The sequence below is a fragment of the Ostrinia nubilalis genome, chromosome 5 (genome assembly GCF_963855985.1).
Source record: "Ostrinia nubilalis chromosome 5, ilOstNubi1.1, whole genome shotgun sequence".
Classification (NCBI taxonomy): Eukaryota; Metazoa; Arthropoda; class Insecta; order Lepidoptera; family Crambidae; genus Ostrinia; species Ostrinia nubilalis.
In genome coordinates, this window is record NC_087092.1 from 14910497 (window position 1) to 14936295 (window position 25799).

Here is a 25799-nt window from a genome sequence, read left to right on the forward strand (position 1 = left end):
TTGCTAAAACTGTGCTCAAAATGATCATTTATCTCTACTAACAAATACTCGTACCTACTTTAATGCCTTTAGTTAATCTGATACAATATTTAGCCAATGTTCCAATGTTAATATCATTTTAATTAGTTTTAACGTAAGAATACTAGTTATTTTTTTTAAATTATTATTAATTAGTCACTGCTCAGTTTTAGGTATATTTCACACGATAGAAAAATAAGGTTAAGCTTTGGTCACACTGAGTCACTATCACCTCATTAGTCAAAGTCCACCGACTTTGAATTCTCACTTTGCCAACAATGAACGAACACTAACCCGTCTAGAAACTAAAGCGCCTGGACATAAATTAATCTGCCCTAGCCCCGGTCCAGCTAAGCTATTTCATTAGTGCAGTAATTAACGGCACTATTTGATATTGGCTACGATCAGTCAACGTCGTTGTCAACAATATTAGGACGGGAGATTGATGCTACTCTTTGTTGTATTGTAGTTGCCATAAAACAATAAACCATCGCACAGATTTGCCTACTGATCTTTCCAACCGGGATAGGATGCGCGCCGTGATATACTCTTATCGACGTCACAATGTATGGGCAAACTGTAGGCCTAAGATGAGCGTCGCGATAAGCGGTTATCACGCCATTTTATCGATTTTGCCCATACATTTTGACGTCGATAAAAGTTATCACGGCGCGCATCTTAGGCCTACTGGATAAAATGGCGTGATAACCGCTTATCACGACGCGCATCCTAGGCCTACTGAACACTATAACCAAGCCGGGCTAAGATGCGCGCCGTGATAAAATATTATCGACATTTTTAGAAGACAAAAGTATGGGCTTATCTTGCAAGATTGATTAAATGCCTCGACAAAATTTTTTCGTGGCACGCATGGACAGTGAATAGGCATTAACTGGGCAGATATGTACCATCCTACCTGCCTTGTTCTGCATAAAAAAGATTAACTAAAACATAATATAAAGACTGTATGGAAACAAATCTGCTTGGGAGGTGTCAGGACCTCAATTATTTCATAATATTATGTCTTAGAGCTTTGATAATAGAGGTGAAAGTAGCTCATCAATTTACGCGAGGAACGCATGATGTCTGAATTGAGTTACCCTCGTCCGACAGAACTTAGGAAGGTCGCCTATTGAAAAGAATCTATGGTTTTTCAATATGGTAGCGTTCCCTACAGGGCACCGATATAAATTCTGTAACAAATAAGTTATTTTATACTCATAAAATCGTAGGTATGTCTTAAATACTCTACACAGCTATTTTCTAATATTTATCCTCGTAATGTGTTAAAATGAAAATTATTTTAACAATGAGTTACCACAATATAATTTATTATTTAATATTACGTTATACTACGAAAATAAAACGTCTGGAGCGTAATTTGTTCACAAATTGCATAATGGCAAATCAAATCAAAATCAAAAAAATATTTCTTAGTGGTAGCAACAAGATATTCGTTGTACCTAGTTAGATAGATGTTTATTCACAAACTAAATATTTTTGATTGACGAATCCATATAGATTATGTTGATTCACAAAATAAATATTTGTGATCGACGAATCCATATGAAGCACATAAAATTCCACGGCTTATACTTAAAAGTTAAAGGTTCGATTTCCAAATCAAAATTAATTTGGTGATTTTCCTAACGCTTTCGTAAATTAAACGTGCAGTTTTACGATTAATATGTATTATATGTCATCAGGTATTATTGTGAGAGTATACTTACATTCATTCATATTATTAAAGTCAAGATTTGAAAAGGTTATTACGTACTTTACGTAACCTTTAATGTATTATATTGGACGAGACGCATATTGCAACCATATTGCTTTATTTTAGGTACTGGTATAACTCTAAGATATTTAGGAAATACTGTGATTAAATGTGCCTATTCTTCATAAAAGACTGACTAAAACACAGGATGAATTCAATTAATAAATAATTTATTAATTGAATTAAAAAAAAGTATTTAAGTATGTTTATATCCGTTGTCTAGTACCCATAGTACAAGCTTTGCTTAGTTTGAGACTAGAAGCGCAGTGTAAAATGTCCAAGGATGTTTATTTATTTATTTATAGGTGTTTTATTACTGAAATGCCTTGTCATGAAGTTAGATGAGCTCACCCTAGTTTACTAACCAATTGCTATTTTCTAGGTCACAACACACAAGTATAGCTCTAAATTAGGTATCCCATAAACCCGTCGATTACCATAACAATAAACGTTAGGTCTAACTGTTTGAGGGCCAAAATAAGGCTTAACAAAGGGACTCCACTCCAGTCCAGTACGTCGAACTATTTCGACGAAAATTCAATTACGACAATGTTAGTAAGGTTTAGTGGGTTAGCTGAAAGTGTTTTTAGAAAACAAATGGAGTAATTGGGTATTTAGGGACGTAACAATCAGCTCTAAAGAGATTTACACAAAATGAATTACTTGTCAATTTTATTATTGTTTGTCTAGACGCAGTGGCGGATTTACAGTTTTGCCGCCCGTAGGCTAGGGTGGGGTTGGATATTTATTTAACTTTTATCTTCTGAAATCGAGTAAGCGTCATCTGAAATCTGCCGCCCCTAGGACGCTGCCGCCCCTAGGCCGCGGCCTATACGGCCTATTGACAGATCCAGGACTGTCTAGACACAGACCACTGACTTTAAGTTGGTTGATAGTTGGGCCCGATTTTAATTTGTATGAAGAATCGGCCAAGCAAATCGGTGTAATGTGCGCACTTTCATACTGATTAACAGCCCGACACAACTATCGGCCAACTAAAAATCGGTGGTCTGCACCTAGGCTTTGTGTTTAGGGTGCTAAAGCGATTATATTAAGTTAACTGAAGTGTGGATAACAATAATAGGTGTTAGAGTCGATATCTTTAGGTTAATTTTGGTTCCTATTGTAGTGAATTTCATATGCTTTAATTTCCAATTCAATTGTGATAGCATAAAAATAGTATTTTTATTGTTCAGGAATTCAATAAATTTTCAATTTATTGTATGGTCTGAGTTATTTATTGATCAAGATTTTTCCAACCTGTCCTACTCCCAGTAACTGTCTTTGACTTGATTTTCTACTATAATCTTATCGTAATCGTATCGACCACTAAATTGGTATCGATTGACGTGTATTCAGTGGGCCAATTTACTATGATTTTCCACAAGTACAGCTTCGTAGGTCAAGGCTAGTACAGTCCTATCAACTTAAGCTGAGAATTGCATTTGTGTGAGTGATCGCCAAAAGTACAGTTAGTAAAACACATACAAATAAAATTAATGTTTTATTAAAAGGAACTCCATAAAACACTAGCTACCAATTGGGCCGATGTAACGACACTTGACACATCCTTTTAAATAAATAAATAAATAAAAACAGATCCTCGCTCAGCATATGCCAATTGCCAAGGCACGAAGTACCTCGACGCTGATATTCTGCGAGCACCGTTTATAGAGAGGGCGTCCAGCCAGCCTTACAAAATATAACAAAAAGACAAACAAATTTATAAAATTACAAAATAAAAACAGACTAAAAACTTTTCGTTCACACCTTTAAAATACGTATTCAATTAGCATAAAATTTGTTTCACTTGCGTGCTTAATGGTTTTCGTACAGGAAATTCACTTACAGTAGGAGCCATTTTAGTAATATTTGGAACACAATTACATAAAATTACACGTCTATCTGCTACCAGTACCGGGGGTGAAGTGAAGTATGTGAGCGGCAGGGAAGTGACGCGTGGCGGACGCGCCGCGCCTCAGGCCGATTGCTATAAACTAGTATAAACCGGTTTAAACCATGCGCGGGACGCGCCGCGCCTCAAGCCGATTGCCACTCTACACTACCGGTGTGCACTCACACAAATGCAATTCTCAGCTTAAGTTGAGAGGACTGTAGACGCTGTTCAGGCAATGTGGCAGAGTAGTGACGAGAACAATTGATCATCAACCTGTTTATCGATAGATTGATCGACAGTCGATATTTTATTTAACGTAGTAAAGAGCAATCGTCTAATAAAGTACTTAAAAGAGTTTCTCGTATTCAATTTCTTCACTCCTAGAAGCACGTTTTACAAAACGCAATTTTTCAAAAGGTGTTTGGGGCATGAAAGTTTTATGTAGTAACAAAACATTATTACTCACTGAAATGGCGGAACTTTATAGAAATGGACTTTAAACGTTAAAGATAAATTCAGTAAGTTTACATGAGCAGCTGTATGTCGTAAAATTTGATCGATATTTTTGACATGTGTACTTGACTGTGACATCGTAGATCCAAATGGGATAGACTGCTTCTCATATAATTTAATTTTGTTTATAATATGGATTGTTTAGGTAGCTAAACGAAAAAGAGCGATTTGCATAACTTTAATACAAGAAACAAAAATAAACTTGCCGTTCCAAATTTCAGATTGCATAAGATTGGTAATTCATTTATGGGAAAATGTATTAAATTCTTTAATAAATTACCACAAACTGTTGTAGAACTACCCATTCATAAATTCAAAGCACATATTAAAAGTACCTTAATGAAAAAGGGCTACTATAAAGTCGATGATTATTTAAAAGATAAAAATGTTTGGGATACTTTACTGCCTAGCTCGCATAAATAAATATTTATAACTTTGTACATTTTAAAGCATGTAAACCTTTGAAAAAGAGGCTGACAATAGTGACTGAGTTTCTTGCGCTGCTTCTTCTCAGCACTGGCCCATTTATTGTCCTGAAGCAGTGGTAGGGTTAATACTGGGACGTGTAAAAGTGCTTTTTTTAAGCCTATTTACAGAAATAAATGAGTTTTATTGAGTTTTATTGAGTTTTAAACGTAGGTTTAGCAATAATCATTAATTCTGCTATCGCAATATTTATAACGTAAACTTGAACATAAGCTTAAAAGCGTGATATAAAAGGATTCGTATCATGCATAAGAGGTCCAGCAGTGGACCACAACGATGGAATAAGTATGCTTACCTAAAATATGCCTTAACCTGTGGTTTATATTTGTAATATTTAACTTAGTGTGAAGGAATCCTACTACCAATACCTGCATTATACTTTTATGGGATGCACCAAAACATTTTGCGACGCATTACGGTGAAAAATAAATTACACTTGACGTAACGTATGGAAATGCGTGCACTTTGTCAGCGCACTTTTATTATTTTGGCCGTTTGCTAGTTTTATGCTATAGATAAAATGCCCACATAGTGGAGAGTTTGTTGTCGCATGCACAACGGATTTTAGTTTAAACTAGCGGCCGCCCGCGACTTCATACGCCTGGATCCCGTTTTACCCCCTTAGGGGTGGAGTTTCGTGAAATCCTTTCTTAGCGGATGCCTACGACATAACATCTACCTGCATGCCAAATTTCAGCCCGATCCGTCCAGTGGTTTGGGCTGTGCGTTGATAAACAAAATAAAAACAATGTGACCTAATCAATTATATTCCAAAATACACTCACTCTAAGGTCCTGAAAATAGACGAAATTCTGATAATGATAGCTGAATTCGTACAGCAGAGGACTGAAATTTATTATAATTTGACCACTTATACGGTACACCACGTACAATATATTTATTCTACATGCAAGGTTACGTACCAAAAATAAACATTTCAAATTGATGTCAGAAAGCAGATTGGTCATGGTTTTATCCAGTAATATTGTTGAATGTTTCAGTCTACCTAGTTTAACGGTTGGGTGATTCTGAAATTGCAGCCTCCATTTTAGTGATGCACCGTTTGACTATCGATAAATTCATAAAAATCAGTGTCAGCCCTATATTATAAAAAAAAGCCATTGAAGTATTTATGTAATCAAGGAAAGTCTTGAGTTTGGTTCTAAAGCTATTATTAAAATTCAATATGACTCGATCTATAGGTACTTGAAATTGAAGATTTTTGAGCTCCGTTTCCTAACCATGTAGGTGATTATGCTCTAAATGTGAGAGATACAGATATCAAAAGTATTCTAGTAATAAATCTTTGGACACCTACGATTATTTTTCATCACTGTAACACTATACTTTTATCAGTTGGTTAATCTGCCAACTACTTATTTGGTAGTTTCATCTTTCATCAATGTTTTCAAGGCTACGGATTTATCGACAGATTATCGATATTTAAACAGCTGCGTGCAACACTAACTCCATTTTCCGATATTCAACATACTCAACAGCACCACACCGATCCTACAACGTCTCTCGTAGATTCGCCAACTTTTCGCGAATTTAATACGAAATTATACGGAATGTGAAATACATTTTGAACGAAATACCTCTTGAAATTTTTGGGCTTTCACTAAATTGGGCTCAATTTTAATGTCCGTGCAAAATTTAACATCAAGTAATGAACCTACTCAGTTAAAAGTAATTTAAATATTTTAAAATTATACCTAATGAATACCGAGCGTAAGATAATTGAATTTTAAAATTACAACCGTTTGATATCTTCAAACATTATTAACATGAAACGTTTCATGAATTAATGTGGAGGAAAAATGGATTCTTGGATTACTGGTAACATAGAAAAATAATAATTTAAAAATCAATAAATAATCCAAGAAGATTAGCATGACTATTTAAAAAAAAATGGTTGAAAAAAGAGCTTTAGTACAACTGAAGCACGTACGAGTACAGTGTGTGAAAAAAAAAAAACAAGTTTCAGCTCTCTTATAAAATAACTACTTATAACGTATAACATTAAATAATGGCCATATTTCACTGTTCAATTAAAGTGAAATAATAAAGTTCGCGGTATTTTATATCCTGTATGTTTATAAAACAAAATCACGACCACTGCCCCTGGAAGTGACGGGATTTAGGGCATATACTCTTTAAAATCTTTCATGTCCCGTTTCCTATTTCAATTGTCGTGAACTAAATTTGCGAAATGAGGTTTTCTTCCGTGAGCTGTCCCTATAAATTAAGCAATTATGACCTTGGGTAGAAAAGATCTCGAGTGGCAACAAGAAAGCGAAGTGTAGGCAGGCTTCCCACTGAATGAAACGGATCTGGTGGTAGCGATTTTTTTTTTTTTTGAAGGGACGCGCGCTGGTAGCTTGAGGAGCTTTTCCAGCTTCACCGGGCAGAGTGGCGAGTACAGAAGGTACTCTAGCCGTTTGGCGATCGTCGGTGCGCGTGCCGACGAGGCCGTATGTGGGGTCGCGATAGGCACCAGTGTGTTTACAATGAGTTTACGTTAGGTGTGCTCACTAGCGACATGTGTATGACAAATTGTACAGCGCCCCTAGTGCCTACTTTCATGTACTAAACTCTTCATAGATTTACGCACACACTAGCGAGCACACCTAACGTAAACACTGGATGCGGTCAGTACAGGACCGGTGGTTATCGAAAATGGGAGACGCCTTTGTCCAACTGTGGACGGCGTTAGGGTGAAATGAAGGAATTTAATAAAAAAAATTACCTATGGAAAAGTTTTTAGACAATTAGATTTTTTAAAATTATCCTATACTCCTCTCGAATGTCTTTTTTTCTAAAGATTTCTATGACTGGACTACAGATATCGAAACTGAATTTACTGTCTGAATTTTTCAATTTGCTGTGATCATCAATTTTATTTTTGTCTACAAATTTTGAAGATAAAAGGGTATTTCTCATCGCCACGGTTCTCATCGTCACCTTCGTGGCGAATTTTATTTCTAACTTATTTCAACTTTTTGTAAACAAAAATTGTAGCGCTTGATGTGAAGATTGTATTCTCAGTAAATCAGTCAAATAGTGAGTCTCGTTTGGAAGCTTTAACGTTTTGAATTTTTTGATGCCACGAAAGTGATTCTGTACTTCACAGCAATATTTTTTTCAAACTTTATTACTGCAAATGACTCTTAAGTGTTTATAAAACATATATTTTGTCTTATTTTCATAGATAAATAGCAATAACATAATATAAATAGGTACCTACTTAATTACAAGATAAAATTTTACCGATTACGTCACCTATTAAGTTACAAGATTCTACGCAATTGGTTTTAAGGGTGATACTGGTGGCATTCTGAAATGCTAAAGAAGCAAAAAACGGATTATCAGTACAGTACCTCAATAAAAACAACTCTAACTGATTATCAGTCCCTCAACAAAAATATATTTTTTATTTAGGCCAGAGGGCCTCGTATTTTTGTTGTAAAACTTTTAACTCAAACTTCAGATTAAATTTATTTTACAAACAGATCACAGTCACATATACAGACATACATACAGACAGATAACAAAAATACCCTTATTTATTTATTGATGTACTGATCTCTACTTACCACGTATAATTTATTAGTTATTAAAATATTGTAATAACATAAACACCAGTCACTATATTTTAAAATAAACCAAAGCAAGAAATCACTTTCGTGGCCTAAAATCACCTTCGTGTATAAAACACCACGAAGGTGATGCCACGAAGGTGACGAAAATTTTAGTTTTTTATGAATTATCCTTAAATTTGAATTTAACGGTTCAAGTCGAATACTACACAAATAAGTCTAACATGTTAAGTTTTCAATGGCAAAGTTTCAACTAAATTGTTTAAATTTTAGAGGTAGAAAATATTGTTCAAGCAAGCGACGGTATGTCTATGGATAATCACAAAAAGTTACGTATTTTTTTCCCGAAGCGACGATCGACCTATCTCACCTCCCCAATGGCCGGAGCGCGACTAACGTTAACCGAATAGAACACTGTGATTGGTTGCTGGTGTTCAGTTTAACGGCAATCTTGTATTATTACTCAAAATTTTAGGTACCTAAAATCGTGTGACCAACGTATTTCGCTTTCTCAATTTAAAATAATTATAAGAAGATATTTTTTTGACTATTGTATGGAAAGTATATTTAATTACGATAATTTTAGTATATGCTACACACAAATTTAATGAAAATTGTGAATGCAGTAACCAAATGTTTCATTGCAACCGAAGGTGTGACACGATGAGAACGCGAAAAATCACCCCGTTTTTTATCGTTTCATGTGATTTTTTCGTATTATTTTTGCTTCTATTACGATAAAATTTATATTGTATGTAGCTAAATAGATATTTTATCATCTGATTTCAAAGTTATTGTTCTAACTTATACCGTTTATGAACTATTATGGTGTGACCATCAAATTTGAGTGTAAATGAGAAGTACCCAAAAAGATGTCTTTCTTGGAAACTCAGTCACCTTTTTTGTACGTATTTTATAAATCTGTTGGTAATCGTTTTATAATAACGTTTTCTCGTGAAGGCTGGTGAGGGTATAAAATAATATATTCGCATATATTATACTCGCATTAATAAGGACCAATTATCTCATTATAACATTATGGTGGTACAGTCAGCGTAATAGTTGGTGAAACCAAAAGTAGCCAAACAGTTCGCAATACGTCTCTGTTACAACTGGATTAAGATCGTGATATCAAGTTTTGTCCACTTTGGGTGTCCACAGCGCCTCAGTGGTATTCTAATGAGATGGAGTCCTAATAAATACGATAATAATTAGTACAACAACGGGCTAACGGGACTATTAGTAACTTGTGTTAAATAATAAATTACTAATAATCTTTAAAATAAAAATGCAAATGAATTGTAAGAAGTACCTATCGAGGATCTGGGGCTTATAAAAAATATTTACAGTAGAGTTTTGCTTGATTGTGATTATGAGCCTTCGAATTCTTATTTAAAAAATAATGTGAAGCATTTTGTAGCAACGACGTATTATTTACTGCAGGAGACGGTACCACGAAACTTAGGTATTTTTATCCTAAAACACGTTACTGTATCATATTTCTCCACGCATTAGTGGTTTGTGGTATAGTTGGCCCCTGATTTCACGATCGAACGCGCCTAAAACCTATTGCGGGCTCGATTGGACCCATATTCATAAATTTCGGGCCTTTTCACGACAGATTTAGTATCGGTGTAGCTTTTATTTTGGATGGAACACTATTAGAGTTTATAATGTAGAGTCCTATCGAAAGTAACGGATTATTTGTCCTTTCTGTAAGTAGTATCTACTCTAAATGTCAATTTTCTTCCATATTGTGGAATTCTAGACGTCTCACAAGGTTATGAGAATTAAATACTCTTTTAATACTAATATATTAAAAAAAAAAGAAAATAAAAGAAATAAATTAAAAAAAAAAATCGTCCATAGGTAAGATTCAGTCAGAATCGTGGTGACGTTCTATGGTTGATTTAGGGCAGATTTTTCAATCGTCGGATAAATTTTCACTGAAGAATAAGTTTGGCACATTGACAGTTTTAGTATTGGAAATATGTCAAAATGACAAGCTTATTCTTCAGTTAAAAGATATCTGACGATTGAAAAATCAGCCCTCAATAAACAAAACAGTGAAATAATCCTGACACTGACACACGAATGACATCCAGTGACATCCTAAAATCAGTTTCGTTTGACATGGTTGTTGCTCTATTCCGAAGGTGTTAACTTTATGTTTCGGTCATAAAGTACGGACCGTAGTTACACGTGAATCAGCGGTTTTCTACTTTAGGTTAAGAACTCATGGCGCAATTTTTACCCGCACCCGCGGCGGTTGCGCGCCCGCAGCTTCTGTAGAATGCAGATACTTATGTAAATACTAATGCAAAACTCACGACGTGGTTTTCGCCCGCAGCGGGCGCGGGTGTCGCGAAAACCGCGCGAAAATCGCCTGATCGGCGGGCGACCATTTTGTATCAGTGACTTAGCACGCGGCGCGATTTATAATCGCACCGTGAGTTCTTAGAATAACCGCACAAATAACCTCTCCCGTGAGTTTTGAAATAAAACCGCAATTCCACAACCGCCGCGGGCGCGGGTGAAAATCGCGCCGTGAGTTCTTAGCCTTAGACAGAATTTTGCTTGACTAATCCAATTCAATATAACTTTGTACAGGTTGCTCATTTACCTTAGTTAGTGCTTAGTTATTTCCTAAGTTTGCAAGTCCTAGATAAATTCTCGGGCGGTTGGAAGTTTTCTGAAACTTATAGGTACCTTTGAGGTAACGTCGAGTAAGGCTGACGCCATGTTGTATTCTCACGTTTAGGACATATTTACTGTCGTGGTAGAGGGATTTGGGACGATAAAAGCAAATTGCAAGCAAGTTTTCTCTTTATTAGGTACCAAGTAAAGAAAGCCTCCAGGATATTTCTACTGGTATAAGTATAAGAGTTACAATAACAGCGCTTCAAGCTATATTTTTGATGCAAATAAAAAAAATCGATCCTATTATAAGTACAACAAGAGACCATAGTCTTTTAACTGACGAGCATCTTAAAGGGAGTGGTAAAAGGGGTAAAAGGCTAGGTATGGATAATCGATTTATTCCTTTCTAGCTTTTGCCCGGGGCTTCACCCGTGTGAAATTTAGTTTGTCACAGATCGTCATAAATTATAGCCTATACGTTAATCTGGGGTATATAAAATAATACTCTAAAGTTTCATCAAAATCCATTCAGTAGTTTTTGCGTGAAAGAGTAACAAACATTCAGACATCCACACATCCAAACTTTCGCATTTATAATATTAGTAGGATAGGATTAAAGAATATAGTGTTCCTGATCCACTTTAGCGAAGCCGTAGGCTAAAACTAGTATTTACTACAATAGCGTTTTAATAATTAATTATGTCATAATACTTTTCTTAGTTTCTCTCGTGAAAAACCGTGCGCTCCACCGGTTACATTTTAATATGCTCGTAAAGAAAACACTTTATGAGTTACCACGAGGAAAGAAACTGCAAAGGTAAAGGAACTCATTATTTAGCTTTACATGTCTTGTGCAGACTCTATGTGCTACTAGACAGGCTAAAATATTCTTCACTAGCTGACCCGGCGAACTCTGTTCCGCCTTAAAGGCAATAAATAAGCCATCGCAATTTTACCTTATTTGCTCACCGTTTAGACCTACCCTGGACTACGACAAACATTTTAAAACCAAAATCAGCTCAATCGGCCCAGCCGTTCTCGAGTTTTAATCAGACTAACGAACAGCAATTCATTTTTATTTATATAGATATAGATAGATTAAGTTACAGTCACGTCATGACAACAACAACGAGTGAGCGAAATGAAATGAAATGAATTATTTATTTGCTTTTATCGTGGTGTAGGTAGAAGGTGGTAACATAATGGGTTGACCTCACGTTTAACCTCATAGGTCATGCAAATATCAAACATAAATTAGGTTATCTCTAAAACAAAGAAAGTTACAGCAGCAGATAGCGAGAGAAGCAGGTGTGCCAAGCCTTGCGAAGGTTGTAGTAAAATTACTTCAATGAAGCCGATAAAATGTTGCCATTAATTAGACCATGGCTGGCCCAATATCCAGTTGAACAAAATTTTTTAGACTGTGGCAACGCCGGGCCACAGCTTTTTGAAAATCAAAGCAAAAGCAAAACTATACTCGTATTAAATTCATAAGGCCATTTATACCACCGCGCGCCGGCTAACTCACTGACGACGGGCAAATTCAAATGCCTTGATGGGTCACTTCGTAGCCCACGTGCCTGGGTTTGGCCAGCCTTGATTTAGACATTTAACTCTTAATTACCAACGACACAATAGATATAAATTGTTACCGCGTTTTTATGCGATCAGTTAACTAGGGTTCCACAAGTTTAAAGTACTTAAAGTCGAGTTATTTTATAGATCACCGGCACACGTCCGAGAAACATACTATTTTTTATTTTTAACGGCTTGTCAAGTAGATTACTAAGATGTCGTTGGTCTTGTACAAGGAAATGAGAATCTAGCTACCACGTTTGCTTAGAACAGTAAATAAAAATTCACCCTCCATCCGACATCAAACAAGGATAATAAATTCTTGTGCAAAAAATAATTTTATAGATTGTAATTACTGTCATAAACACTTATGGGAAAAGTCATAAAAACAAGGGTCGCTAATATGATACAAATTCAACTTATTTAGAAATAAGGTCCTAATTATCTCTACATCAAAACTCATCTAAATATATAAAAGGAGAAACTGACTGACTGACTGACAGATCAACGCACAGCCTAAACGGCTAAACGTAGGCACTTGAAATTTGGAAGGGACGTAGCTTAGGTACCGTAGAGGTGCACTATGAAAGGAATTCCCGAAATTCCCACGGGAACGGGAATTAGCGGGAAAAACGGGATTCACGCGTACGAAGTCGCGGGCGGCCGCTAGTCGAAATTAATTCGGCTTAGATGTGGAAACATTATAGACTAAGAGCTAGTGACCAGACCTACGTCATTTTATAAAAGCTGAAAGTTTGTCAGCGTATGCTAACCTAACTTTTACGATGGCTTTTTCTGTATAATTCAATAGACTAATTCTACTTACGTTATACCATACAATCTGATTATTATCTACCTACACTAATATTATAAAGAGGAAAACTTTGTTTGTTTGTTTGGTTGTAATGAATAAGCTCAAAAACTACTGGACCGTTTTTAAAAATTCTTTCACCATTCGAAAGCTACATTATCCACAAGTAACATAGGGTACATTTTATTTTGGAAAAAAATATGTAGTCCACGCGGGTGAAGCCGCGGGCGGAAAGCTAGTGTATAATATTTGAGCAATGATTAGAAGTTGTTTCCACATCAGCCAGACAGTTTTGACAGTTCCAACTTCTTGCCAGACAGTTTTTTTAGGATAGCTGCCAAAGCCACGATGACCCAAACTTCATGATTCATTAACATTCTATCCTATATTGGGAGTATATGCTGACAAACTTTCAGCTTTTATAAAATGACGTAGGTCTGGCGTTCACCAGCTCTTAGTCTATTACAAACATACAGAATTACCTACTCCCTCATTTACAATATTAGTAATTGCTTTTTATTATTAGTGCTGTTACTTAGTAGCCTACTTACTCGTACTAGGCGAAGCTTGCTAGACTTGAAGACTATTTCTTAATTACCATCCTGTATTTAACGTTAATTATGCCTAAAGCTACGTGTACTGGATACAGAACTAGTGCTTGTAGTTTCAAGATAATATAGTAGACTCTCTTATAGCTCACATTAAAAATATTACTACGTAATAAAATTCAACACACCCACTAAATTTAAAATATCACATCTCTGCTGCATTGCTTGATACCTATGGTACATGTACAAGTATTTAGAAATGTATGGTTTTCCGCAATCATGAAGATCAAAGCTTAATTAAAAAGAAATGTGGTACAATCACATTCAATAGATACTAGGTACTATGTGCTTACCATTCAGAGTTTACGTCATAGAGGTAAAGCTACTGAAAACCAAAGCTTAAATTCATCATCATCATCACCATCTCAGCCATAGGACGTCCACTGCTGAACATAGGCCTCCCCCAATGCTTTCCATGTTACCCGGTTGGTAGCGGCCTGCGTCCAGCGCTTTCTACCTGACATAGCCCGACGGATTAGCAAGCTGAAGTGGCAATGGGCAGGGCACATAGTACGCAGAACTGCCGGCCGATGGGGCAGCAAGGTTCTGGAGTGGAGGCCGCGTACCGGAAAACGCAGCGTGGGACGTCCAACCACAAGGTGCACCGACTACATCTTAAGCTTAAATTGTTTTAAGTAAATTAGCAAATTTTCACATTTGAGGCATTTGGCTATATTGCTAAGCTAGCCAAATTCTCTCTGCTATAGGAACACTGGCTTAACTCAATATTAATGCTCGGCGCACGAGCTCGCCAATATTGTGCGGAATCTAATATACATGATTATCACATCACGACAAAGGGCTGGATGAGTGATTGACATTAATGACTTTAACAAAATACCTCATAGGTTATTCTATTGACTTTTTGGTTTGTATAGTTCTAGTAATTTGTCTTCTATTAATTTTTGTTATAGTAAAAGTTGCTATATCATCATAATTATGTTGCAAGACTAATGTAATGTAATGGTAGTTAGTCTCCTACAAGGTGGATTGACGATCTGGTGAAGGTCGCTGGAAGTACCTGGATGCGGGCAGCGCAAGACCGGGCATTGTGGAAATCCTTGACTTAAGGTCCTATGTCCCCTAGATGGGGCAGAGGGCGTCCACAACAGTCTTCCATCGCGTTCGGTCTTGCTGGTTCGGTGAAAATTCAAGGAGGTTTTTTCCAACAGCAGACGTCATTTGGCTGAAACGAACGAACACTTTACGAACAATTTTCAAGCTAAAAATTAAGGGAGTAACGGAATTACTAACATTTAACTCGTTAACAAGCTACCGCATGAAGAAAAGTTTAGAACATTTTTAAATTTTCCTGAAATGTTCCTCAATAACAGGATACATTAAATACATTTTAGTTATTAATTTAAAAAGGAATAAGATCTTATTGTAGTGCATTCTAGATTTATTCCCGTTTCCAACTAAACGAGTTCTGTAGGTTGCAATCGCTAATGGTTTTCTACAACAATTAATTAGTTAGTCTTTCCACGGCTACAATATTTGATTCAGAATTTTCCGTATTTAACAAAATCCTTGAAAATTACAGCAATGAAAAGCTTCTTTCTTTGCTTTGTTAGGAGCTTTGTTTGTGAAGAGTGGTGAGTTGGATTATCGTTCAATTAGTTCAGGTTTTTATTCGAAAGCGATTGTTAGCAGTCATACCTAAAAGTTCCTACTTATAATTTTTGATCCGGCAAATAATTTGGGGAAATATTGAACAAAAACTTACCTAATAAGTCCTTACATAAATAAATATGTGTAACTCAAAGGTGACTGACTGACTGACTGACTGATTGACTGACGGACTGACATATAGTGATCTATCAACGCACAGCCCAAACCACTGGACGGATCGGGCTGAAATTTGGCATGCAGGTAGATGTTATGACGTAGGCATCTGCTAAGAAAGGATTTTACGAAACTCCATCACTAAGGGGTTTAAACGGAATCCACGCGTACGAAGTCGCGGGCGGCCGCTAGTATTAAATAATTGTGAAATAACGCTAATATCTTGATTTATTAGACAAACAACAAATATTTGCAAAGTTACATTTAGATGATTGGGAAGCTCCGAGAAGTTAATATCTCAATGAAAGAAAGGAAAATATTTAGGGACAACACAAAACGAAGAGCATAAATATGTAATGTACAAATAAATGTATTGATTGTCTAATATTATGTAGAAATTATCAGATAAGCAACAAATTATTAAAAGCTTCAAAAGTATTTGCGGCTTAATTTTATTTACGCAACGGGCTGTAAGACGTAGCGTGGGCAGGCCTCCTACTAGGTGGACCGACGATATGGTAAAGGTCGCGGGAAGAGCCTGGATGCGGGCAGCGCAGGACCGTGCATTGATGAAAACTTTGGAGGAGGCCTTTGTCCAGCAGTGGACATCATTTAGCGGGCTGAAACGAACGAACTTGAATGAACGAAAACCCATGAATCCTCACAAGAATACATTATAAATGAAAAAGATAAGATAGGTACGGTTGCTATTACATACGAGTAATTGATAAACTTACATGAAAAAGTACATTGCAAAAAACTCTTTGTTCAAAGGCACGCTATCCTAAATTGATATCTCAATACTTGTAATAAAAACGATTTTGCAGCAAAATTTATAAATCTGACGGGCTCTCGATTATACAGTCGACAGCACGTCAAACTTAACACGTGGCTTCTTATGTCCTAAGTAATAAAGGCGATTGTGCGACAAAAATGTAACCTCACATGCCTTGACTGTACTTAATTATTGCAACGGGAATAATTAGCGTTAGTGTTTCAGGCCTGTTATCGCAAACGTTTAATAAAACACTGCACTATTAATTTGACGTTATCGCAGTATGCTTATCGTTTAAATTTAAATATCCCCATTTGGATTGCAATGTTTTATCACAGACAAAAATTTAGTAACCAATCCACTGGACTTACGCCCGTATTCACGAACGATGCTTACGTGAAGCAGTAAATCGAACGCACAGCGTATAATAGAGCTCTGTGATTGGTTCGTGTGTGACCATCTGCGTCCACGCGCTGTGAGACCTCATGTAATATTTGTGAATACGGGTGACAATTATCTGATTTTTTTTTAGTATTTCTCTATTTACCGCGAAACTTCAACCCGAAAACCACTTAGGCTGAGTTGCACCACCTAACTTTGACCGTAACTTTAACGATAACCGGTGTTTTTTGTATCGAGTTAGACAGATTTTTGACGTTTGTCAAAGTTAAAGTAAGATGGTGCAACTCAGCCTTAAACTTAGCGCTATGGAGCTAAGCTGATCTGAGCTAAAGTAAGGGCTTGTTCCTATGGTAATCCATTTTTGCGTGATCGAATAACAGAACTGTCGGGTAAACACACATAATGCATGTGCGTTTGAAATTCGGTTCTTTGCGGGACACTGCAAACGGGATGTTCATGTGAACGTAAAAGATCATACTAAACGGTATCCTGCAAAAAACAGTTCCTATAAAAAACGGCAAACAAGCCCTACGCGGAGCTAAACATATTATCAACCCCTCGATCGGGCCCACTAACTCTAGCCCGCCGTAGGCTGGACTTTGGTCCAACACCGCGGTGGGCAACCCTCTAGTTGGGTTCGCCACTGATCGGGCGCCTTATGCGCTCGATACGGTCCGATCGCGAACGTCGGTCTGCGACCGTCGCGGACTAGCCTGGGCTTCGGCACGCGCACCGACGATCGCCAAACAGCTAGAGTAGGTGGTACCTTCTGTACTCGCCACTCTGCCCGGTGAAGCTGGAAAAGCTCTTCAAGCTACCAGCGCGCGTCCCTTCAAAAAAAGCGGTCTCAAGTGATCTCTTTATTGAAATCTGTTAAGCCACAAGATGAAGCGCCCTTTGATCGTCTGCCGACACTAATAATTTCTTATTGGGTTCTGTAGAGATAACAAATTCCTTTTTACGAAGACACCGCTAACATGAAGTTGCTTATCGATATTATCTCCTAAGTGATTGATTACGTATCGCAGGATATTTAATTCTTAGGGTGGGTTGCACTATCTTACTTTGACTTTGACAAACTTCAAAAATCTGTGAAACTCTATACAAAAAACACCGGTTATCATTATAGTTACGATCAAAGTTAGGTGGTGCAACTTAGCCTTAAACATCACAACTTTCAACGTCTCTATACGAAGGTATCCAAATAAGTAAGTATAAAAAAGGTATTATACATTATAACTTCACTAAAAAATCGAAGATACCACATAATACCTATATATGTATGTTTATGATTGGTTCAATTAGTGTGACGTGACAATCACTTTTCGTGGTTATAATACAATTAAATGCGAACATACAGTAAAATGTAGTCCCAATAAGTTGTCTATTGCACGTCACTCGAATCTCCTTGCGAATTCCAAAACAATATTTCATTCTAGCCGCAAAATATTTAGTTTTCTCAAATAATATTTTCTTTTGATCTTGAATGATAGCCAAGTAATTTTACATAAATATTTATAGCATCCAGACATCTTTTACAAACACTCCTGATAGAAAGCAGACGAAACAAAACTCCGCTTAAATATTCAGTCTATTTATTTCCCAGGTTGAGATTTCTCCCAGGTCCAAAAACTATTTTCGGCCTATGTTGTGCTCGATATGAGGACACAGCTGAAAAAGGCATAGAAATTCCAGAATACAAAATTTTATAAAGTTGACAAACGTCAAAAATCTGTCAAATTCCATACAAAATGCACCGTTTATCGTCATAGTTATGGTCAAAATTAGATGGTGCAACTCAGCCTAAGGGTTCGCGCGCACGGATGACTTTTGTCGCCGTGACGTCCATATAGATCTACGGAGGTGACAAAAAAGTTTGTCACTGTCACGTTGCTACGTCCACGCACCTCCATACATCTCCATGGACTTGGTATGAGTGACGAAACAGTGCGCTCGAGCCCTTAAAGGTTCGACTATAACCAACGCGTTGGCGTGCATGGCGAACACAGCGCATGCAAAAGTTGTTTGTTCACACTGCCGCGTTCACGTTTTAGACATTCACCATGAAAAAAATCATGAGTAACTGATTTAACAAAACTATAACACTACAAAATCACGATCTCGCGCTTTCTTCATCGCGCTGCTGCGCATTTCTTCATATTGGTGTCGCGACTGTGCGACGGGCTCCCGCAGTGAGTGTGCGAGCGCGACAGCAACATAATTACGCGCGAGCGATAAGGATGGGTAGCTTGGGGTCATTGGACAAAATTCTACGTGCTCGCAGACCGGGCTTTAGTTAGTTCTAATAGGATTACTGAATGATATTGATTTATGGCCACATTTATTTCAGAACTTGTGTCTTGACTTCGTGAATTATTCTAGATATTAGTTCAACTTAGTTGCGGCGAACACACGATAGAATCGTACAGAAATAATCTGTCTTTTATGTGTCTAATACAAAGAACTTTTTCACTGGAATAGATCAGACGTTCTCAGAGGTTCAAAGAGTTTGTTAAAGTTTCTGCAATGCTGAAAAAACGATACCTTTTAAAAAGATGTGTGATGCGCAGTAAACGTTTAGAATAACATTTTCACCGAAGTCTCTTTTACAAAAGACCAAATAAATGTTTCGTTGAAAAGTTGCGTTTTTCTCAACAAATACCCACGTCAAAAGTATTTTTAGATTCTAAATGAAAGGAGTTGTCCCAATTTCGGCCCACATGTTGTACGCCATATCAAAAATCAAGAAAAATCTACTGATTAAGGGAAAAATATAAATAACTATATCTAGCATATAATTTAGCCGCTCAAAATCAAAAACTATTCATGAATTATCATTCTCAAATGCATACACAAGATGGCGTATGGCGTCAGATAAAAAAAAAAGATGAGCCATAGACTAACTAAACGTCAGTCGCTGTCAGATTTCATCTGTCACTCTCCACCAAGATACGACTTAATGTCAAAAGTGACAGATGTCATCAAAATGACATTCGTCCACCATGATGGTTTTTGTGGTTGAGTATTGCTATTTTCTTAACAATCTTTTGTTTTAAGCGAATAAACTAAGCCATTTAAAAGAAATTGAATAATAAGAAACTGTTGTACATTTAAAAGCCCTTCTTTTTGGTAGGTGTACAGGTTGTGGGCCTAGGCTCTATACATTTTGGGACAACTCCTTTAGAGAAAGACGATGACACATGCATTACAAATGAGTAGATAAAACATGAAAAATATTACAAGGTTTATTAAAATTATTGCCTGTTTTTTTAGTCCATTTCAGCACTGAAAACATAGTTTGCAAAATAGTGATGTCATATTCAATTTCTTTTGATAGCTCATAAGATGTAGGTACGTAAATCGATAGAGTCCAACATCCAGTGATTTTAACCCTATGACTGTACTAGTCCCTTAAATTAATGACGCCTAGATGGATAGTCTTCATATAGCGCTTCGTCTAAGAAATTAAACTTATTCGGTTTCTAATCGTTATGAATCTATAATAATAATAATAATAAATCTTTGGACAATCTCACACAGCGCCATCTAGCCCCAAAGTAAGCAATTAATATGCTTGTGTTATGGGTGCTAGCTTAACGGATATACTACTTATATACTTTTTTTTTTAAATACATACGTATTATACATAGTAACACCCAGACCCGTCACAGAAATTAAAATTCATCATTTCAATTTCTGCCCGGCCGGGAATCGAACCCGGGACCTCTCGGCATAGTAGTCCGTTCTGAACCACTACACCAAACGGCCGACAAATCTATGACCAGTCCAATACATTTTTCAAAAAAATTTTTCTACATACGAGTATCTATGTAAGTACAAGCCAGCAGAAACTGATATAACTTCTAGAAAATCTTAGCCTACCAATGTGGGTCGTTGCATATTTATATACTCCATGACTCCAGCATGAATATGTAAGTATTGCGTGAGGGACGACTTTTGCCGCAGTTCCTCGGACGTCGTATATCTAGGACGCAGTCACTTCGCCTGTTTGTCATCGGTGCAGCAATCAAGGCAGCTGTTTGCATATTTATAAAGGTATGTTCATATTGCTATGTTTAATTATATCTTTGTTTCAAAGAAAAGAAGTCCACTGCTGGACAAAATCCACCCTCAAGAATTTCCACAATGACCGGTCCTGCGCTGCGCGCATCTAAGTGCTTATTCCCACGAGTTTCACTAGATCTACCCAGGTCTACTAGGTCTACCGAGTGAAACGTCTGCCTGCCTGTAACGTCTTCTGGTCCTTGGTCATCATCATCATCATCATCTCAGCCATAGGACGTCTAATGCTGAACATAGGCCTCCCCCAATGCTTTCCATGTTGCCCGGTTGGTAGCGGCCTGCGTCCAGCGCCTTCCAGCTACCTTTACTGTCAGTTCTGCTTACATGTGCCCTGCCCATTGACACTTCAGCTTGCTAATTCGCCGGGCCATGTCAGCAGCGACTTTAGTTCGTTTACGATCCTTGGTCGCTACTCGAGAACTTTTTTGCTTCAACTGCCATCAGTTCTACGAGCTGTCTGACCACACTGCCACTTATGTTTGGAATTCTGTCTAACTTTGGTTCTTCTAAGAATCTCCTCAATTCTGATTCGATCACGTAGAGAAACTCACAGCAAACACTACCAAACTAATTAATCTATCGTCGCTTAATTTCATTTAACTATTATCTTCACCGTCTGCCTTTATAAACTCGCACAGTAACAAAATTAAGTTTCGATTAAAGACGAGAGACGTACAAAGTAAACTTTGCCCTTTTCTTAAATAACCTTTTGGGACACCGCAAATATTTTAGCTCAATTCTTCATCATTTCAGCCATAGGACGTCCACTGCTGAACATAGGCCTCCCCCAATGCTTTCCATGTTGATCGATTGGTAGCGGCCTGCGTCCAGCGCTCTTTTCTGAATTGCGTGAAGCTCAATTCTTAGTAAACCAAAAGTGTACTGAACCAAATATCCAGCAAGTTTGTCATCTACAGAATTGCCGCATTCCCATGATGGATCGGAGCTTTGTCTTTACAAATTGTGATCCCGGTTTTTCGCGTAAGACATAAATAGACTGTTATTACACGGCTTCATTTGTAAGACGGAGATATTTGTAACAAACCCCACATTAAGTTGTTTGTGAGTTTTTCTCGTAATTAAGGCTGGGTTGCACCACCTAACTTTAACGGTAACTATAACGATAACCGGTGCTTTATATATGGAGTTTGACAGATTTTTGACGTTTGTCAAAGTTAAAGTAAGATGGTGCAACCCACCCTAAGTGTACAATTAATATTTATAGGTATTTGATTACAATATGCATTAGTTGTTTTTAGAAGAAAATTGTGTATGAAAAAGAAAATGATTGAGCGTTATGTTCATTTCTTTCAGAACGTAATTTCAGCTAACTTCTAGAAATGTATTCATTAATAAATTATCCTTATCCTATCTTTACGTAACTTGGGGATGGTCTATACCCTCACTGTCGCCTCACAACATTTGAAACCAGAAACTGTTTGATAAATTGTAAACAGATTTTGGCAGTAATGACTAACCATCTTGCGCTGAATCTTCTCAGCACTGCCCCACATCATTGTTCCGAAGCAACGGGAAATGACAAAAAAACTGAATTCAATTTACCTGTGAATTGGGACACGTAAAAGGACTTAAATGCCACGGAATTTTTAATTATTTTTGTACGTTGCATACGAATTCTTTTATTTTTTCTATCGATAGGTTTAAAAGCTTCGCATACCAACAACGTATTTTGATAAAAAGTTGCAATGAAAAACGGCTCAGCAAAGTTCCGGAACAAATTAACGACCGTGTGCTCCAGCTAAAAATATTTTACCCGAAAAAATGGTAGAATAACCTCTATAATCCAATTTCCCAAAGTTCAGCCAGTGTTACAAGCACGAATATTCCATCAACCGCGTGCGCGTGCCTTCGCCGTCCCCTATTTTCACATTTGGGCGGGGAAAACAAAAAATGGACCTCGTGCTGTAGTGCATCTGTTTAAGGGTACACTTCCACTGAAGGTAAGTATTTTTTTATCTTTAGGTGTACCTACTCTTAAAAAGATACAAAAGATTTTGTAATTTTCATCCTAGTTATTAATGGATATTTTATGATCTGCAACAATTTGAAATCATTCAACAGTTGAAAGATAAGTCTGCTATAGGTACATATCTATCGGTACATTTTTGACTTGTGTGAAGTAGCTTCTATTACAATTCCTTATTCAAGATCTGATTGTGTCATTGTAGAGTTTCCTAAAATCGACTTGCAACAAAGGTCTCTTTGATATTCCTGCATTGTATTCACAATAGTTATAAAACCAGAAAATATCTCAAAATTCCACTGTCCCCTGGCCAAACGAGTTCTAATCATAGCTACAGAGAGTAGACATTTGATATCGTCTCTCCCAGTGTCACGCTGTCACTATCCACTTTTTACAGTCAAGAACTAACACGTGTATGCACGACCGGAAAAATGCCGCAAAATTTAAAAAATACAGACACCCCAAATATTTCCGTTTAAAATACAAACATTTCTGACACCTGACACGATAAAACCAAACGTTCTGTACGGACATGTCTCGTTCTGTGCAGACATGTCGCGTTCTGTACAACTGTACAGATGTGTCGCGTGAAGCAATCGCAGGTCTTTTTGCCTAGTGTGTGCAGCGACACATTTCCGCGCCTATAATGGCGGAAGTTTTTCTCTGCAGATATACGAAACGCTGAAAGTGCGATTTACGTTTTGTTTCGGGGATCCGTTTTGTCAAAATTATGTGAAATGTTAAACAATCCAGTCCCTTTTTATAGGAGCGTACAAGTTTGAGTTATACTTGCGTGCTTCAGGTTCTGTCATGGTCATCGCGTGAGTTCGATGGAAGTTTTAGATGTTCGCTATCATTTCAAATAAAATTTAGGTATCGGAGCCTAATATTCCCTATTCTGTACTTATATTTTTTTCCAAATTTCAATATTTATTCATCAAGTTATTGCACTGTAAAAAGAACACCTATGATTTTTTCATAACTCAACTTTTGTAAATTTTTTTTGAGATGATTGTCATTACTATTAAAAGATAGCTCACTGATAAATACCCAGTGGTTTGTTCCCAGACAATTGTTTTCTGTTGCAACTCAATTGGTATTTGGAATACGCGGAACCTCCATCCTATATTCAATTTTATTCTTGGCATATTTCCTATTGTATGTAACCCCGTGTCATAACATTTGGAATAGATCTGGATATCGTTATCGCGAACGCTCGATCCCGTTTTTCTGATGGAACATTTTTTATATTCGAAAAGCTATAAAGGCACGGATCAGCAGTGCGATTCTATAAAACCTTCACCTAGACATCGCAACTAAATCCGCGATGAGTTTTTAGATTTGCATTCTATAAACTCGATCGTCGGCACGAATTTACTCTAGCGCTACGCTTGTCGGCGCGGCAGCGGGTTGAACTAATTGATCGTGAGATTTTGTATGGGATGACGTTTTGAGTGGCATTCTGTAAGGAAATTCCAGCCTCATTTCGAAACACACTTCGCACTCGAATGCGCTCCAAAATGTCAAATAAAAAGTTAGTATTTTGTGAGTGAGAATAGACGGAGTTTTAGAAAATTGCATTAAAATTACATTTATTAGTGTTCAAATGTGTTAAAAATAAGTTTTGTGATATTTATTTGAACTAAATTATGCATATTAGGGATGACACGAATGTTTTTATTAAAGGAAAATGGATTTCAACTCGAGTAGGTAAAGGTAAGCTTATGTAAAGTTATTTTTTTATTAAGTACATTGATATTATTACACAGTTTAAAATAGATTTCAAACAATGAATACATGGATCTTCATACAGTATCAGTAGCTAGAGTCTGTATTTTATTACATACTTCGTCCTCATTGGAATACCATATTATAAATTTAATGATTTTTTTCAGAGATATTATGCACCTTGTAATTTTTGGCTAAAGGCAGTAAACTGTAAAGTAATTAATAAATTTACCAGCAGAGAACGATAACGTTTTTACTGTCGCAAAGGTTACGATGCAAGAAAGTGCAATTGGTAGGTAAATTGGGTATCAATTTTGTAATAGTTTTTTTAGACAATTACATTGGGACAGTTGCATTTAGATAGCTTTGAAAACCACGGGTTTGATATAAAGCTAACGAGTTCACAATAGGTACATTCACATACAATTACATAATAAATATTGTTACATTAGCAAGGAAATTTAGTCCTTAAGCTTATATGTAATACAATAAATAACTTATGTCCTTGTGTGATAGAGCAGGTCTTTTTCCTGTTCTTTGATCACCCTTATGTAACCTCATCACTCGAAGAATGTGTCTTCTAATATTATTTCTTTTTTCAGATAACAGATAAAGATCTAAATAAGTCAAATGTGGATTCAACTTAATATGGTGGAATGGTGGTGCTATGCAAGTCTGATTTATTTTTAATCACTGTATCTACCTACCTATAGTAAAAAAACCACTTAAGAGATGTACAAAGGCTGGTGATGAAGTGGTTTTGCTTGGTGAGTCACTACTACTTAGGATGTGAGGCAATTTTAATTTTTGTAATGTGTGATTGATGCTTGTGTTCTTTTTTTAGGTGATTTAGGATATGCTCCAAGCGCCTGCCTAATGACACCAGTGAGTGGTACCGAAGATAATTCCCCAGAAGCACTCATATAAATAAATCTAACTATAAATCAAACATTTTACATCTCTATGTACCTAAAAGAATAATAAGTGTGGATATGTACAAACTTTCATTAAAATTTTTGTTTCATCTTAATTATTTTGAATAATAAAGTATACCTATGTATAAATGTATTTCGTATTTAAAATAATTATTAAGACTACCTCTAATTTTATCATTACTT

The 25799-nt window shown here is 36.7% G+C and overlaps 1 protein-coding gene and 2 long non-coding RNA genes across 4 annotated transcripts in view; 1 reads left to right on the forward strand and 2 right to left on the reverse strand.

Annotated features, from left to right (window-relative positions):
- LOC135072025 (putative nuclease HARBI1) overlaps positions 1-25799 on the reverse strand; it is a 497753-nt gene that overhangs the window by 220361 nt on the left and 251593 nt on the right. The window lies entirely within an intron of this gene.
- LOC135072030 (uncharacterized) overlaps positions 1-25799 on the reverse strand; it is a 219395-nt gene that overhangs the window by 161903 nt on the left and 31693 nt on the right. The gene's annotated exons all lie outside the window — the stretch shown is intronic.
- On the forward strand, positions 24288-25749 carry LOC135072294 (uncharacterized). Its single transcript, XR_010257393.1, has 4 exons — positions 24288-24669; positions 24849-24973; positions 25284-25448; positions 25526-25749. It is a non-coding gene; the product is annotated as an uncharacterized LOC135072294 (long non-coding RNA).